The 13,819-nt window shown below is 42.7% G+C and overlaps 1 protein-coding gene across 2 annotated transcripts in view; it reads right to left on the bottom strand.

Moving 5' to 3' along the window:
* The window catches only part of LOC138713870 (GTPase-activating Rap/Ran-GAP domain-like protein 3), an 878,969-nt gene that overhangs the window by 746,667 nt on the left and 118,483 nt on the right, over positions 1–13,819 (bottom strand). The window lies entirely within an intron of this gene.

The following is a 13,819-nucleotide window of genomic DNA, read 5'->3' as shown; positions in this document are numbered from 1 at the left end:
CACGCATATAAATATCTACACCACTCCGCCATTAAATATATGAAAAAGACCCAACCCCACTTGATTAATAACTATACAATATTTTATTTTTAATAATATTATTATCTTACGTAAGTTTTATAGCTTTCAGTAACATATACTATATATAGGCCTACTATATAGCTGCCACTCAGTAAAATATAGAAATCAAAATCCAATTTAAATTATTCTCTACATCTACTTATATAACCCCAAAACGTTTCACTTTCATATCATCTATATAGCATTAATATATATAATTAATGAAAATTAATCACATCATGGCATTAACTACAATAATATTTCATTTCTAATAGTAATAATGTCATCAAACCACCTCAAGTTTTGTAGTTTTTAATATCCAACACACAGCTGTACCAAGAAAATTACACACCACAGAATCGAACCTGTAAATTATTTTTAGTAAGTTAAGTTTTTAATAACCAATTTAATTTGAGCTCTAAATATGTCAGCATTCTTGCAGATCATGGCCTTCGTGTAATATTATTTACTGTAATATGTGTTTTCTTTATTCTGAAATGCAACACGGCCGACTTGATGCTCGCATCGCCTCTCCTTTACAAAAAAGCGAAGGTAATATCAAGTCGGCCGTGAATGCTATTAGCTAGTTCTCAAAACTGACGACAGATAGATTTTGGAAAATAGGAAAATTATGTTTAAAAATTGACATTTCACTGAAAACTATTATTTTTCCGAAAAACTTTGAGTTCCAAGCTTCAAAATGAGGGGTCATTTATTAAAATCCGTCCAGCCGTTTTCCCGTAATTTCCATTACCAGTTCAAATTATATATATAGATTTATTATTATTATTATTATTATTACTATATATATATATTATTTGTTATAGGGTTGCTAAAAGGTAGTGAAGTGCATTCCATCTACAACCTCTCCTATCCAAATCCCATCCTCACCTTCACGTGGTGCAACCCGTTTTGAACGAGTATCAGCGGTATAACTGAAATGTCATATGCAGAGAAATGCTGCATAGGTGGGAACCCCACCAATTGCACCCCTCTGGGCTAGCAAACCAATGAGCGTCATTTTCACATTGCTTTCAAGTCTCAACAGAAGCCTCGGATGGGAAGGGTCATCTCGAAAGAATGGATCGATGCAGAATTCCAAAAGCACAGTTTCATTACCATCCGCATGGCAAAAGATCTCTAGGTCGTCCGAAGAAGAGATGGTCTGAAAATTCTAGTTTGAGACCGTAACAGACCAGTCGGTCTAATACTTGTTAGGAAGACGATGATTATTTGTTATAGCTTTTTAATATTTGTTATTATTATAGTTATTATTATGCTAATATTATTTTATTTATATTATTTGATATTGCTTTTAAATATTCGTTATTATTATTATTACTGTTATTATTATTATTATTATTATTATTATTATCCTAAATATACATAGGCCAAATAGAAATGATCGGGACGAAAGTGAAATACAAACTGCTGAGCCATTTATACCCGAACCCACACTTTCTGAAGTCGAAATTGCGATAGAAAATCTGAAAAATTATAAGTCTCCAGGTATCGATCAAATTCCAGCAGAATTAATACAAGAGGGTGGAAGCGCATTATCTAAAGAAATTTATAATCTTGTACTTGCTATTTGGGAAAAGGAAATTGTACCAAAACAATGGAAGGAGTTCATAATCGTACCTATCTTTAAGAAGGGGGACAAGACTAACTGTAGTAACTTTCGAGGAATATCACTTTTGTTGACGTCGTACAAAATTTTGTCCAATATTCTTTTGAGAAGATTAGCTCCGTACGTAGATGAAATTATAGGGGATCATCAGTGTGGTTTTAGGCGTAATGGATCAACTATTGACCAGATATTTTGTATTCGACAGATAATAGAGAAAAAATGGGAGTATAAGGGTACAGTGCATCAGTTATTCATAGATTTCAAAAAGACATATGACTATTCCCAAGAAACTAGTTCGATTAATTAAAATGTGTCTCAGTGAAACGTACAGCAGAGTTCGTATAGGTCAGTTTCTGTCAGATGCGTTTCCAATTCACTGTGGGCTAAAGCAGGGAGATGCACTATCACCTTTACTTTTTAACTTCGCTTTAGAATATGCCATTAGGAAAGTTCAGGATAACAGGCAGGGTTTGGAATTGAACGGGTTACATCAGCTTCTTGTCTATGCGGATGACGTGAATATGTTAGGAGAAAATCCACAAACGATTAGGGAAAACACGGGAATTTTACTTGAAGCAATTAAAGCGATCGGTTTGGAAGTAAATCCCGAAAAGGCAAAGTATATGATTATGTCTCGTGACCAGAATATTGTACGAAATGGAAATATAAAAATTGGAGATTTATCCTTCGAAGGGGTGGAAAAATTCAAATTTTTTGGAGCAACAGTAACAAATATAAATGACACTCGGGAGGAAATTAAACGCAGAATAAATATGGGAAATGCGTGATATTATTCGGTTTAGAAGCTTTCATCATCTAGTCTGCTGTCAAAAAATCTGAAAGTTAGAATTTATAAAACAGTTATATTACCGGTTCTTCTGTATGGTTGTGAAACTTGGACTCTCACTCTGAGAGAGGAACATAGATTAAGGGTGTTTGAAAATAAGGTGCTTAGGAAAATATTTGGGGCTAAGAGGGATGAAGTTACAGGAGAATGGAGAAAGTTACACAACACAGAACTGCACGCATTGTATTCTTCATCTGACATAATTAGGAACATTAAATCCAGACGTTTGAGATGGGCAGGGCATTTAGCACGTATGGGGGAATCCAGAAATGCATATAGAGTGTTAGTTGGGAGACCGGAGGGAAAAAGACCTTTAGGGAGGCCGAGACCTAGATGGGAGGATAATATTAAAATGGATTTGAGGGAGGTAGGATATGATGATAGAGAATGGATTAATCTTGCTCAGGATAGGGACCAATGGCGGGCTTATGTGAGGGCGGAAATGAACCTCCGGGTTCCTTAAAAGCCAATTAGTAAGTAAGTAAGTATTATTATTATTATTCAATTATTCTCTTGTCTGTACAGTATAATATCCATGTAAGTACTAACTTCAACACTATTGGACTGTACCCGAGCGCCAGTGTCTGTTCATTCGGGTGACTTAATTCTTATCATAACATATAAAACAAATACTTTATTGAATTTTGAATCAACTTTAATGCCAATTCTATATTCTCTGCGCTTTTTATTCATTCCTGTTAGAGGCTGAATCAATTCCAGACCCACAGTGCAGTGGGAAGAACTAGCCAATTGGAAAAATTCATAGCCATCGGGAATCGAAGTCATAACCATGCGGTTGGGGGCGCACCACCTCAACCTTGACGATTCTGCGCTTAATATGTAATCGTTGACCATACTGCACATCTATAATTATAATACACTAGCTTAAATTACCAGGCGTTGCCCAGGTTTCAAATTTTGGTCTATTTCTAAATAAACTGTATGTTAGACTTATCGGAGACCTCGGCAAGGGAACTATATAAAACCAAAACGAACCATATTTACTTATGTTTTCTCCTCCCTAGTGACGAATATTAAAGAAAGAGCCACTAATATCCAAAGAAACTGACTAATCGAAATAATTCCATCTCACCTATGAATAGAGTTTTAACAACATTAAGACCTTATGCTACGGGGATATTTAAGATATTTAACATTGTGATTGATGATAATATTTATCGTACCACGGCATTATGCATTATTAAGCCTTTCTGCCCACAATATATTTAATTTCCTTCAAGGCCAAACTACAATCTGTAACGGATGGATTCTATCAAATACATGGATTTCAGGGTGTTTTGCAGTAACGGAGACTATACTCATCAGAATTCACTCTCCTGGAGAAGGCAATGTAGAACACCACCACAACAGAAAATCATATTTTTCTATAAACGGCCAAGTCATTAGTGACCATAACTTATTAATAAGAGACGGGTTAACAGTAACAGTAAATTGGCTCTATATTATTATTGCAATATTATAATATTGTAATAATATCACAAATATTACTATAACTTATAATAATTGCTTAAAATCGAGTGGCTGTAATAGCAATACGTGGGATAAAAACATCATCTTCTTTCGTTTTTCCAGTTAATATTGCCACTCATATTACGTTTCACATGAGTTTTTGATACAAATTCTTGTTAGTGCATAATTTTGGTGAGTCAATATTTCGCAATATGGCTATTCAATATTAAGTAAATTATGTGGTAGCAATCCTTGTAGTTTGAAAGAATTCTAGAATTCAATTGGATAAAACAGTCTGCTCACTATCTACAAAACTGCATCGAGGAATTCATAATACGGTCCTGGACTGCGTAAAGATACTTATTGCATGATCATCTAGTTTTAGCCTTCATGATGTGTAACAACAATGTAATTTAATTTCGTGTTAAAATTTCCAAGGCCTCGTGAAAGTCTATATTGAATACAACAGACAATAATAAAGAACAATTGACTGCAGAAGATTTTGCATTTTAATATAACACATGAATATTTGATCTATTTATTTTTATTTTTTATATATTTAATTAATTTAACTTCCATTTGCACAATTTTAATGTAGCCTATGTTCTTCTCCTGGTTATGAAGGTTAAATGTGCAAACTTTGGCACATATCGGTCAAAGCGTGTAGATTTGTATAGAGAATATACACACACATACATACATACATACATACATACATACATACATACACACACATATACATACATACCCACATTCAATTTTATATATTAAGATAGGAGTATATTCACAATATTACATTTATTGAGCACGACATTAAATTAATTAGAACTGTCCATGCAAATATCTTCGTTTGTATCGAGTCCTGAGTTCCGACATGGACATATATTTCTTTTAATTTATTTTGCGTTCATTCTTCCAACATTCCAGTACAAGAATGATCTTGAACTTTTCTCTCCTTGCGCTCTCTGCATTTGAATTGCTGTAGACATGCAGCCAGTTTCTGTGAACTCTAATTGAAATCGATACGCCGTTGAAACCTCGAGATTAACCTGTTGCGATTCCCAAAGGTGGAGGAATTAGAAATCGCTTTCAACGAATGCGGAAGCACGAGGCATCAGGACATCCACTTGACGGGAGTGAAACTTGTAAACTTACTTTCCTTTTCTAGATTCAGTTCTCCCTTCTATAACATTTTTAAGTAGTGAAGAACTTTAGTATTTATGAGAGTATAATTAGACAACGCTATGTAAAAACATGTTCATTTTGTGGTAGTATTAATACTTCTCTTCATTGCCATCAATATCAATACATTTCATAATAATAATAATGATAATAATAATAATAATAATAATAATAATAATAATAATAATAATAATAATAGTAATAATAATTAGTATAGAATATGCCATTAGGAAAGTTCAGGTTAACAGGCAGGGTTTGGAATTGAACGGGTTACATCAGCTTCTTGTCTATGCGGATGACGTGAATATGTTAGGAGAAAATACACAAACGATTAGGGTAGACACGGAAATTTTACTTGAAGCAAGTAAAGCGATCGGTTTGGAAGTAAATCCCGAAAAGACAAAGTATATGATTATGTCTCGTGACCAGAATATTGTACGAAATGGAAATATAAAAATTGGAGATTTATCCTTCGAAGAGGTGGAAAAATTCAAATATCTTAGAGCAACAGTAACAAAAATAAATGACACTCGGGAGGAAATTAAACGCAGAATAATTAAGGGAAATGCGTGTTATTATTCGGTTGAGAAGCACTTATCATCCAGTCTGCTGTCTAAAAATCTGAAAGTTAGAAGTTATAAAACAGTTATATTACCGGTTGTTCTGTATGGTTGTGAAACTTGGACTCTCACTCTGAGAGAGGAACATAGGTTAAGGGTGTTTGAGAATAAGGTGCTTAGGAAAATATTTGGGGCTAAGAGGGATGAAATTACAGGAGAATGGAGAAAGTTACACAACACAGAACTGCACGCATTGTATTCTTCACCTGACATAATTAGGAACATTAAATCCAGACGTTTGAGATGGGCAGGGCATGTAGCACGTATGAGCGAATCCAGAAATGCATATAGAGTGTTAGTTGGGAGACCGGAGGGAAAAAGACCTTTAGGAAGACCGAGACGTAGATGGGAGGATAATATTAAAATGGATTTGAGGGAGGTGGGGTATGATGATAGAGGCGGGATTAATCTTGCACAGGATAGGGACCGCTGGCGGGCTTATGTGAGGGCGGCAATGAACCTTTGGGTTCCCTAAAAGCCATTTGTAAATGATTTCTGATAAGTTGTATTCTTTGAAAAATTTTGATAGTACTGACATTTAATGAGATAAATGAATTTTAAAATTAAAATAACTGCCATCTAAGGCAGTGTATTGAAATAAAAAACAAATGACTTCGTCTATAAGGGGCCTTGGACACAACAATCGAAAGCTATGAAACATAGCCTACAGAGAATGTTTCTGTGTTTGTATGAAGTAATATCGGAAGCTAAATTAACCGAGTTGTATAATTAATTATTATTTCACCATTGGAAAGTGTAGGTTCTCTGGATGGACATAATGCTATAATGTTATTAAAGTAACTTGTGAGTGAATTGAGTACAGGTAAGATTAAAATAGCTTCTTATGCACAGAAAACTTGATAGGTTATTCTGTATATTCATTTCCTGTATTTCTTAAAATAATGTTTATGAAGATATTCATTTTTATCTCAAAGAATTAACGAACAAATAGAGTGTATTGTTTACGTATGCAGTAATAGTACTGTGACAGCGACGTGAGAATCGAACTCACGACCAGCGTCCCGCAAGAAAGCAGATCGCACGGGCTCCACGGAACATTGGGTGACGTCGCGCGGTGGAGAGAAGGGAGAGAGGGTGTATTACGTCACGCGACGAGTCTGCGCGCGCAGCTGCTACGCAGTGGATGTGGAACGACCTTCCCGATTATTCCAGACGTCTGTCGATGTAGAGATATGAGATAATTCTCTACACACCTGTAGAAGGTTCTCGCAACTATGATTTTGCTATAAAAGAGCAGTCGCCAGCGAACGAGAGTCAGAGTTTTCAGTTATTCAGTCAGTGAGAAAGCCAGAGCAAGCAAGCCAACCGGAGTTCGACTCGAGTGTGCGTCCGCATCTGCGTCAGCATCCGAAGGCCTGAGTTCGAGTGCAGTGGATCGCAGTTGGAGGGACCTGAGTTCGAGTGCAGTGGACCGCAGTTGGAGGGACCCGAGTTCGAGTACAGTGAACTGTCTCTGAAGGTCTGTGGTTCGAGATACTGTGAACTCGAGTGACTGAGATAGAAGAACTGTGAACTGAGAACTGGTAGTTCTGATTTGTAAATAGTACTGTGTAAATATTAGTTAAGTTTAACAGTTCATTGTTGTGCGTAATAGTCCAAGTAAGTTGTCATTGTCGTCGGTGGAGTGCTATAACGAATACTGTGTTGAGTGAAGATCCAATTGTTGACGAGAGCGTTTAAGGTGGATTGTAGAAAGGAATTATTGTGGCGAATAAATTAAATTGTTGTAACTAATAAAATTCACATTGGTGTCAGAACCGGGATATTATCGACAATGGAGAACCTACAGCAGATCCTGCAAGCCATCGCGGAAATGAAATCTGAAATGAAAAAGGACATAAGTGACGTAAAAGCAGAAATGAAGAACGATATCAGTGAGGTCAAGAACGACATAAGCGGAGTGAAAGGCGACATAAGCGGAGTGAAAGATGACGTCACTACGCAAATTGAAAGCGTTTCAGCCCACGTAGATGAAATTGTCGCCATCGTGAAAGACGAACTCAAAGCCGACCTTGACAACCTAAACAAGAATTTTACAACTATAAACGAGGCAGTAACGGAATTGAGGCAGGAGGTAGACCATTTCGACGGCAAAATCCGCGATCTCGAGCGCCGTCAAGAGCAGACGAGCGAATTGCTGGACAAGACGAGTGAGGTGATGGAAAAACATGCTGAAGAAAACAAGCACATCCTCGCGTTGGTGGATCGCCAGGCTAGAGAACATAAACAGATAGTTGCCGAGGAGGTTCGACGGGCCATGCAAGAAGCGGCCACAGAGTTGAGGACTCCATATAGTGCCCCTGCGGAACCATCGGCTTCAGCCAGACATCACAACGTCAAGACGCCGAAGTTCGACGGTACGACGTCTTGGGCGATATTCCGTCGCCAGTTCGAGGCCATCGCAGAGCACAATGGGTGGACGCCAGCAGAGAAAACTACTCAGCTGCTGGCCGCGCTTCAGGGACAAGCGTCGGAGATTCTTCACAGCGTTCCAGAAGATGGGACAGCCGCTGAGATAATGGCGGCCTTGGAGGGACGTTATGGTGACCATCAACTTGCGGCAGCATTCAGGACCCAACTGAAAACGAGGGTCCAACAGTCAGGCGAGTCCCTGCAAGAATTCGCGATGGCGGTGGAACAACTGGCCCATAAGGCGCTCAGGGGCCTACCTAATGACTTCATCGCTGGAGAGGCGGCCTACACCTTCGGCAGCGGAGTTCGAGACCCGGAAATAAAGCAACAGCTACTCCTGGCAGAGCATCGCACCATCAATGCAGCTCTGGCGGCGGCCCTCAGGATGGAGGCAGCCAAGTTGACGGCGAACGTCTCGGCATCGCACCGGATTAGGAGCGTCGCGGCGGCCGACGTCGAGGAACGTCAACCGAAATCACCCGAGCGACGAAGACGAGGAGTGCCCACCTGCTGGTCCTGCGGCGAGCCTGGACACCTGAGGAGGGACTGTGACCGATCTGGTCACAAACAGGAAAACTAAAAGGGGCCGATGCGATGAGGGGCACGTCGGCGCCGTCATCACCATCCCCTCGGCTGATCTTGAAGACGGTTAACAGAAGATGCGACGATGGGCTGATTGCTGACGGATGGATAAGAGGCCGCCCATGCAGAGTACTGGTAGACACCGGGGCGTCGCTCACTATCGCCAGACCGGAAGTCGTGCGTGGACTACCTGGGAGGACGCCGCTGCGCCGGTATGAGCTACGTACTGCCTCAGGCGAGAACCTGCCCATCCAAAAAGAGGTTTTCCTGGACTTGACCTTGGGAAAGAGGAGACTGGAGATGTGGGTGTTCGTCGCCAACATCACTGAAGACGTCATCCTGGGACTCGACGCCATGCGGATCTTCGATGCAACGGTGGACGTCCGGCGCCGTATCCTCCGTTTTGGTCAGGATGAAGTGTTCCTGAGGGACGTCGAAGACCAACCCATGGCCGGCAGACTCACCTTGGAGAATCAAGTGACAATCCCAGCAGGCTGCGAGATGGTGGTGACGGCAAGACTGGACGGACAACCTAAGAGAAACCTGCTCCTCGATTCGCAAACAACTCCGATAGATGGGGTTTATGTGGCCAGATCCTTACTCCCGAATCAGAAGGTGGTACCGGTGAGGGTCCTGAATGTCACCAATCGGGACAAGGAGGTGCCTAGTGGAACTGTACTAGGTAACGTCGAGCCGGTGGTGTCTGTGACGTCGCTGGCAGAAAACGAGGAGTGTCACCGACCACGTCCAGATTTAGACCCACCACTGAAAGAGCTGGCTCGAGAATTGCCGGCGAATTTAAGCAAAAGAGAAAGAAGACAAGTCCACGATCTACTGACAGAATTTCAGGACGTGTTCAGTCTGTCTGAAAATGACTACGGGAGAACGGAGAAAGTCCAGCACCGCATCGACACCGGAAATGCTCGCCCAATCAGACAACCTCCTCGACGCGTCCCTCTAGCTAAACAGAGGGAGATTGACAACCAACTGGAGGACATGAAAGCAAGAGGGGTCATCGAGGAATCCGACAGCCCTTGGTCATCACCTGTGGTGCTGGTGAAGAAGAAGAATGGGGACCTGCGCTTCTGCGTGGACTACAGAAGACTGAATGACGTCACCAAGAAGGACTGCTTTCCCCTTCCACGAATTGACGACACCTTGGACACCCTGGCCGGAGCAGAGTGGTTCTCGACGTTGGATCTCAAGTCAGGATACTGGCAGGTGGCGCTACATCCGGAGGATAAGGAGAAAACGGCATTCTCTACAGGCCAGGGACTATGGCAGTTCACCGTTATGCCGTTCGGCCTCTGCAACGCCCCGGCTACATTCCAGAGACTAATGGAGTCCGTAATGAGAGGCCTGACATACGACACCTGTTTGCTGTACCTTGATGACGTCATCGTGGTGGGCAAGACTTTCGGCGAACAGCTGATGAACCTGAGGAAAGTGTTCGAGAGACTGCGACAAGCCAGACTGAAGTTGAACCCGAAGAAATGTCATCTATTCCAGAAGAAGGTCAACTACTTGGGACACGTAGTAGGGACCAACGGAGTGGCCACGGACCCGGAGAAGCTACAAGCCGTCAGAGGATGGCCGAGACCGAGGGACAAGCAGGAGCTGCGCCGCTTTCTCGGCCTCTGCACTTATTACAGAAGGTTCGTAGCTGGGTACGCCAACATCGCTAAGCCTCTAACCCAGCTGACCGAGGAGAAACGACAATTCCAGTGGACAGACGAGGCGGAGTCATCCTTCCAGTCGCTGAAAGAGGCGCTCTGCACTGCTCCTGTACTGGGATATCCCATCCCTGGAAGGAAGTTCACGCTCGACACGGACGCTAGCAACGTAGGCATCGGCGGAGTACTCTCTCAGGAACAGGACGGGCAAGAGAGGGTGATTGCCTACTTCAGCCGAACACTATCCAAGGCTGAGAGAAACTACTGTGTGACGCGTAGAGAACTTCTTGCCATTGTGGAAGCCCTGAAGCACTTCCACAAATATTTGTATGGCCAGGAATTCCATCTGAGGACAGACCATTCTGCACTCACCTGGCTATTGGGCTTCAAGAATCTGGAGGGGCAGACCGCCCGTTGGGTTCAACGTCTGCAGGAGTACAACTTCACCTCTGAACACCGACAAGGGAAGAAACATTCCAACGCTGATGCCCTATCACGACGTCCGTGCCCGGATGGCTGCAAACACTGCCTGAAAGTAGAAGAGCGGGATGGCGCCCACGCAGTCAGAGCAATTGCCGCCCAGCCGAGCCCAGGATGGGATAACGCCGCCATAAGGAGGGAGCAGCTGGAGGACCCAACCATTGGACAGCTACTGCGTGATGTGGAGTCCGGCCAGAGACCAGTATGGGCCGATATCGCCAACCGTAGCACCACTTACAAGAGCTACTGGGCCCAGTGGGGATCCTTCACTGTCAAGGACGGTATCCTGAAGAGGATTTGGGAGTCGGCCGATGGAAGGACCCGCATAGAACAACTTGTCCTGCCCAGGAGCAAGGTGAAGGAAGTGCTGGAGGAGACTCATGCTGGAGTGACTGGAGGCCACCTGGGAGCCAACAGGACGCTGGACAAGTTAAGGCAGAGGTTCTATTGGTTGCATCAGAGGACCGACACGGAACAATGGTGCCGAAGATGCGACACCTGTGCAGCCAGTCGCGGACCAAGGACCCGCAGCAGGGGAGCCATGCAGCAGTACAACGTGGGAGCTCCTTTTGAGAGGATCGCCATCGACGTTGCTGGACCGTTCCCGGTCACGGATCGCGGGAACCGCTACCTGCTAGTCGCCATGGATTACTTCACAAAATGGCCAGAGGTGTACGCGATTCCCAACCAAGAGGCTTCGACGGTGGCCGACGCGCTGCTTGACAACTTCATCTGCCGATTCGGGGTGCCCCGGGAATTGCATAGCGATCAGGGGCGCAACTTCGAATCCAACCTGATGGGAGAATTGTTCGAGCGTCTGGGGGTGCATAAAACCAGGACCACTCCCCTCCACCCACAGTCCGATGGTATGGTGGAACGCTACATCAAAACCTTGGAAGAGCATCTGCGGAAGGTGGTGTCCAACCATCAACGAGACTGGGATGCCAGAGTCCCACTGTTCCTCTTGGCCTACAGAGCTTCGGTCCACGATACAACAGGGATGACACCGGCAAACATGGTCTTCGGGAGAGAGCTGCGCCTGCCCTGTGATCTGCTGTTTGGCACGCCACCCAGCGCCGACCAGCCAGCGACTGACTATGTGGCAGAACTCACCGAGAAGTTGAATGGAATTCACCAACTGGCCAGAGAGCACCTCAAGATGGCCAGCGACAGGATGAAGGTGCGCTACGACAGATTAGCCAACTCTGCAGGATTCCAGGAGGGCGACCTGGTGTGGCTGTATCGACCTACCAGGACCAAAGGGAAATCACCAAAGCTGCAGCGTGCCTGGGATGGACCATACCGCGTGGTGACCCGGATCAACGACGTGGTGTACCGGATCCAGCGACAACCTCGAGGGAAGATGATGGTGGTGCATCTGGACCGATTAGCAGCCTACCAAGGGACTGCCCGGGACGAGCAGCCCTAAGGAGGGGGCAATGTGACAGCGACGTGAGAATCGAACTCACGACCAGCGTCCCGCAAGAAAGCAGATCGCACGGGCTCCACGGAACATTGGGTGACGTCGCGCGGTGGAGAGAAGGGAGAGAGGGTGTATTACGTCACGCGACGAGTCTGCGCGCGCAGCTGCTACGCAGTGGATGTGGAACGACCTTCCCGATTATTCCAGACGTCTGTCGATGTAGAGATATGAGATAATTCTCTACACACCTGTAGAAGGTTCTCGCAACTATGATTTTGCTATAAAAGAGCAGTCGCCAGCGAACGAGAGTCAGAGTTTTCAGTTATTCAGTCAGTGAGAAAGCCAGAGCAAGCAAGCCAACCGGAGTTCGACTCGAGTGTGCGTCCGCATCTGCGTCAGCATCCGAAGGCCTGAGTTCGAGTGCAGTGGATCGCAGTTGGAGGGACCTGAGTTCGAGTGCAGTGGACCGCAGTTGGAGGGACCCGAGTTCGAGTACAGTGAACTGTCTCTGAAGGTCTGTGGTTCGAGATACTGTGAACTCGAGTGACTGAGATAGAAGAACTGTGAACTGAGAACTGGTAGTTCTGATTTGTAAATAGTACTGTGTAAATATTAGTTAAGTTTAACAGTTCATTGTTGTGCGTAATAGTCCAAGTAAGTTGTCATTGTCGTCGGTGGAGTGCTATAACGAATACTGTGTTGAGTGAAGATCCAATTGTTGACGAGAGCGTTTAAGGTGGATTGTAGAAAGGAATTATTGTGGCGAATAAATTAAATTGTTGTAACTAATAAAATTCACAGTACGTTAGCTTAGCAATCCATTATTGTATAATTCAAATTTTAACTATGCTCAATTGAATCGTGTTAAAATACATTATATATATATATATATATATATATATATATATATATATATATATATATATATATATATATATATATATATGCAATAAATGCAATGCAAAAAAATGGGTAATGAGCCAAGCAGATTATGTTGCGCTGTTGTAAAAGCTGTTCCTCCTGAGATTCAAGAGCTCCCACAACAAATTAAAAACTTTCTATTTCGAGTACATCCGTTATCAACACACTTTTTACATAATATAATATAATATAATATAATATAATATAATATAATATAATATAATATAATATAATATAATATAATATAATATAATAATAAATCTTGTACCCAAAGTTTTTCTGTTAATTTTCGCTTTTCCAAAAATAATTGGTAATAACAATTAAGAAACATGTTAAAGGAATTGTCATTGCACCAAATGAGTGGTCTCTGGATCAAAATGATCGCATTTTAATAGTTTAAATATAATTTAAATTAAGTAACATTATAACGATTTATCCTTCTATCAAACACGAATCTTCCCTGGATCAAATGTCCTATTTTAATTATGTAATTATATA

Source organism: Periplaneta americana, chromosome 14 (assembly GCF_040183065.1).
Source record: "Periplaneta americana isolate PAMFEO1 chromosome 14, P.americana_PAMFEO1_priV1, whole genome shotgun sequence".
In the NCBI taxonomy this organism is placed as follows: Eukaryota; Metazoa; Arthropoda; class Insecta; order Blattodea; family Blattidae; genus Periplaneta; species Periplaneta americana.
Note: the sequence above shows the minus strand (reverse complement) of the source record. Positions and strands in the feature narration are given on the sequence as shown.